At 48.3% G+C, this 5378-nt stretch overlaps 1 protein-coding gene across 2 annotated transcripts in view; it reads right to left on the bottom strand.

Annotated features, from left to right (window-relative positions):
• Positions 1–5378, bottom strand: part of FAM193B (family with sequence similarity 193 member B) — a 31933-nt gene that overhangs the window by 26256 nt on the left and 299 nt on the right. The window lies entirely within an intron of this gene.

The raw sequence follows: 5378 nt of genomic DNA on the forward strand, positions 1-5378 counted from the left end.
AGTTGGAGAATATGGGCAACAACTGGAGAACTAGGAAAAGTTTGTTTTTTTTTAAAAAACTAAGGCTGTTTCTTCTCCTGCTTATGGAAAAGCTCTCTCCTCCCCCAGGAAGCCCCATTCTTTAAAGAATAGCCTAGGCCTCCGCAAAGATCCCCATGGCACCCTCAGTTCAGCAATTCCCAGACCCAGCCACACATCAGAATCACCTGGGGCAATTTAATAACAATAGATGCTGGGCTTCAGACCTAAAGACTCTAGGTCTGGGATACAGTCCAGCAAAGCACAAGGGATCTGATTATTAGTTAGGCTGGGGTGAGGGTGAGGGAGAGGTAGAGGTAGAATCAAGCAATCACAGCTGCCTCTCCCACTGAGAATTACTTCCATGCTATCAGAGAGAATTTAATGAAGCACATCACATTCACTTTCCTACTTAAAACCTTTCATTGATTCCTCATTGCCTACAGGATAAAGCCCAAACCTCTCGGTTTTCAAGAACCTGCTAAACTCTCCAGCCAGACCTCTCACCACTCTCCATAAGCTGGGCAGTTCTGGCCTCTGGGTCTTTGTCTATGCTGTTTGCTTTGGTTAGACACTTTCTCTCACCTTCTCTGGAGGACCTTCTACTTGACCTTGAAGCCTCAGCTCTGAGAAGCTTTTTCTAGGCTATCACGTCTGTGCATCCTTAGAACAAAGCATCTATAATAATCACAGCTACCACTTGTGCTCAGTGCTTGACATGCAGTACTTGCTGAACCCTAGTGTGAGCCCAGCATCACTGTCATTTTATACATGGAAAAAAAACTAAAAGGCTGAAATACTTCTAAAGGTGTGTACTAGGATCTAGGATTTGACTCAACTCAGAGGAAGCGATGCTCTTCTAGCCTAACTGCAATTATTATATGTATGTTCTTTAGACCATGAGCCCCTGTGGGCAGGGACCATGTCTGATTCACTTCTGCATTCCCAGCTAGCCCAGGGCCTGGCACAGATCAGGTGTCCATTAGGGTTGGTAGAATAAATGGACACCAGGTCAGGTGAGAGGAAGGCTGGGCATGGTGTGTGTGCAATGTGCCTGAATGAATGACTGCCAGCCTGGCCTAGCAGTGCGGGCAGATAAGGAAAAAGTGCTTGAAACCTAACATCTCTTTTATTATAATTTAGTTTAACAGCCATTCATTGAACACATAAGGACCATGCGTAATAAATACACCAGAAATGAATTAAAACATAACCCATGCTCTCAAAAATTCTAGGTTTAGTAAGTAAAGGTGTTAGGACCTTAATAGTACATCTGATATCATTTATTAAGCTTATAGCTCTGGGACATTTTAAGGAAATTAAAAATTTTAATTATTATTTTTTTTGCGCTGTACCGCATAGCATGTGGGATCTTAGTTCCCTGACCAGGAATTGAACCCATGCTCCCTGCATTGGAAGCTCAGAATCTTAACCGCTGGACCAACCAGGGAAGTCCGGAAATTTAAAATTTTAAAATCTTAGTAGGTAAGTCTTCATCTTCAAAAGACTTTTGGCATTTCTACATAGTGAATCTCTACTGGCTTACAAAGAACCAGAGGAGACAAGGATCTCTCCTCAGTACCATTTCTTCCTATCTGCAATGAAAATGGCTGGGTGGGCGGTGATTTTAAGGGGGAAGTCTCAGGGTACAGGGATTATCTCATTCATCTGTGTGCCCCGAATAAAGGCCTTGGCACACAGATCGTTAATACTTGCTGAGTGGATTAAACATAATGAGATTTTAATAAAGATACTGGCTGATTATCTGCTCCAGTCCCATGAGGGAGCAGGTTTAACTCTGAGCAGTGGGGGAGCCAGCTCTCTAGAGTTCCTTTAAACTAGGCTGGGCAAAGTCCCAGGTGATGCTGTAGAGATGAGAAATGGGAAGGGCAGGACGAGCTCAACCCCCACCAAATGCCAGTTTACAGTCTAGCAAGTCTCCTGGGGGTTTACTGAGTGTGCACCTGGACTACAAGCTGAGTGGTCCAAGAGAACTAGAGACAGCCAGCAGAGCTGGCAGGTGAGAACACTCAGGCTTTGGACGGCCAAATGGCTCCCTGCCACACGTCACGTCCAATTCTAGCTCTGGCGTGAGGAGCACTAGGTGCTATGTGCGTTGCTCCACATTCTCTGGTGAAGCTCTGGAAGAGGCTTAAAGAAGGGAAGAAACATGCCCACAGCAACAAAGCTAAGAGAATGAGCAGGAAGCTCACCCCAAGTCTGCAACATTAAATACTATGTCTCACTGCCTCCTCCAACTGCTTTGTAAGTTGGGTTTTTTTTTTTCTTTGCTAAGAAGGCTGTAACTGTTTTAGTCTTCTTGTGAAATAAATGAGGATTTGGGTTTTTAGTGAATGTATCAATGTAGTTTAGTGGCCTAATCAATTAGAAGTAAGGACTTTTGGGATTCCAATTAAGCTCAAAGTCCTGCATTTAAATGTGTACAGGTTATGAAAATGAGCAAAGGAAACTGGATGCAACCAGTGGCCTATGAGCCTTAACTCAGAGGAAGTAATGATCTTCTAGCCTTACCGCAAACTACTATAAACCAAACTCATTTGGTCTCTAGACCAAATGAGCCCCTTGTGAGGAGGGACCACGGCTGATTCACTTCTGCATTTCCAGCTGGTCCAGGGCCTGGCACAGATCAGGTGTCCTTCATATGATAAAGAGGGCAGACACTTCTCAGAGACTGCAGATTACTGCCTCCTGGAAATGTGGGCCCAGGAGCACCAGACTTTAAGAGACGGCACAAATCCAGTTTTGCGGGAAACTTTTGATTTTTAAAAATACTGGCTCAAATCAAAACAAAAACAGAAACAAAACTACATGTGACTTGACGCATTTAAAACTGTATGTGGACTGAAAGTGATCTCATTTGCCATCTTTGGCTTCGGTTTGGCATATGACACTGAATTTCACCTTACTTACCCACTCTAAGTATTTAAGATAGGGTTCTAAGTGGTGGTGGGAGCCAGTGATCCTCACCAAAGGTATGCCTGTGGGTAGAGCAATGACTGATCCCAATTCTTTCAGCAGGTGCTTTTCACCAAGGCACAAAGGCCTGCTTCTGGCACACAGAACCCCCTTCCCCAACAAAAATGGGGCACAATCAGAGGAGAGTTTGTCAGTTTGTTTCACCTATTGTGGCTAGAGTAAAAAAATGCCTTGTTAAATACCCCACAGTACACAGAGTGTCCTGTTTTTGGTGGTAGTGGGGGCACCTATAGTAGGAGTTACTTGGGCAAATATTTAGTTTCTCTGAGTTTCTGTTTCTTCATCTGAAAAACAGGGTTAGTAGTATTTATATCCTTCAGTTCATTCATTAAAATTTGTTAACCACCAGGCATAGGGGTACAATGGTGACTGACTTGGTTCCTGCACTCTCAGAGTTTACATAGCAAAAACAGACCAATAATTACACCAATAGCTAACTCATCACATTTGTGCTAAATGCTGAGGGAACACGGGTGGTGGGAAGGTATGTAAAGTGCCTAGTATGAATAAATGAATGAATTGGCAGGTCAAGCAGTGCAGTAGGTAGGAACCTACATGTTAAAGTTGTGTCCTATATAAAAACTAAATGGTTAAGCCATCAACCAAACTTTCTGGCCATGAATACTATAGGCTGGTTAAGTGGCAGGGGACCCTGAATGGGAAAGAGAGAAGACAACAGCTCCCTAGTTCTCTCCTCCCCCACTATCCCCTTCTGGAGAACAGCACTCCCAGGGGGCCCAGAGAAGGGAAAGAGAAGGCTAGAGGAGAAAGCAGCTTCAGGGTAGGACGTCAGACCAGGCAAGGGTGGGGTCCAACCTGAGGAGTCAAATCCTTTGGAACCAGTCTCAGCCCAGGGTAAGGGTGGGGATGAAGGTGGGGCTTCTGACACTCAGTAAGTGGTGACATCTTCATTAATTAAAAATCTGATTGTGATCTGAGACACAAAGGAGACCAGTATCAAAACTGGGTTACAATAAGTACAGGTTCTCAACGGATTCATTCTCTCTCATTCACCTAGTTATTCCTACTCTGTGTCAGCAAGGCCCAGGGCTAGGTGTGGAGGACCAGTGATAGATGGCATGATCTGTGCCCTGGTGGAGTTCAAAGTTGGGGGGGGGGGGAGGGCACAGACACATCAACAGACTACCTCATTGTAGAATGGGGAGTGCTACCAGAGGGGAGCACAGGGCGCTGTGGGACAAAGGGGGCACCTCACGCAACTGGGGAGGTTAGGGAAGGCTTTCTGGGAATGGTACCCCAAACAGCATCCCCACTCACATGCACAATTCCAGAGATTCTACTAGAAGGCTGTCAAGAGCCATGCCTTCTGGCTGCACCAGCCTCCCAGAGTCCCCTGCTGCCCGATGCAGTGTCTGCAGAGCCAAACGCATCTTCTGCCACGCCTCATCCTCATCCGGCGCTGCATCCGACCCTCCAAGACTCCTGCAGGAGCCTGCCTTCCTTGGCAGGCTCATCCAAAAAACCAACTCAAAACTCTTTTGTCAGAGCAAGCTTAAGGCGAGCCACCCAGCCCCAGGTGCCATAACCCTCCCAGAGCAACTGTGGCTCATGCCACCCCAGCTTCGCAGTGAACACCGGCAGGGTACCTCCTATTATCTCCTTTGCTCAAATGAAAGTGACCTTCTCCCAGGTGGCAAACTGGAAGCTTTGAAGAGTCCTTCTACTGCTCACTCTCAGCAAGATTCGCCAAACCCAGGGATTTGAGGGTCTGGGTGGGCCGCCTTGTAGGTCGGGGGTATACAAAGGAGAAAGAGCAGGCTTTTCTGGGTTTCCACCTCCGTGCAGGAGACCCACCAAATAGTCTTCTGGGCAGCCTGGCTGTCTGCTGCAACTGCTCCGCTGGGCAAGGAAAGGAGGGAGGCCCCGGGAGACATATGCTGGGGGCACAGCTGCTGAGGGGGCAGCGAGGGGAAGGGATGGAGCCGCTCCCGGGGTGGGGGGGAGAGAAGAGGCTGCAGCCTTCCAGGCCCCAGCGCCCCGAGGTGGCCTGTGGGTGGGTGGGGAAGCAGGTGGGCCCAGGGGAGGTAAAGGGCACAGATCTAAGCTGTAGCCTCAAGACTGGTGCGCGGTCCCAGTGTGGGTGTGCGACCAGAACGTTTCCCGGAGGCGGCGGGAGAGGGCAGGAAGCCTGGTCTGAGGAGAACCGGACGTGCCGTGCCTCGGCTTTGGACCAAAGGATCCAGACTCCACTCCCGCCTTGCGGGAGAAAGCCTCAGCCCTGGCCCAGAGGGTAAGGCTCTGGCCCCAGCCGGGGGAGGATGGTCCATCCCCAAACCCGTCCCGGCCCCGCTCCGGGGAGGTAAAAGAGCCCGAGCAGCCAGACTTGCCTCGCTCGCTCCTAC

Source organism: Phocoena phocoena, chromosome 3, assembly GCF_963924675.1.
Source record: "Phocoena phocoena chromosome 3, mPhoPho1.1, whole genome shotgun sequence".
In the NCBI taxonomy this organism is placed as follows: domain Eukaryota; kingdom Metazoa; phylum Chordata; class Mammalia; order Artiodactyla; family Phocoenidae; genus Phocoena; species Phocoena phocoena.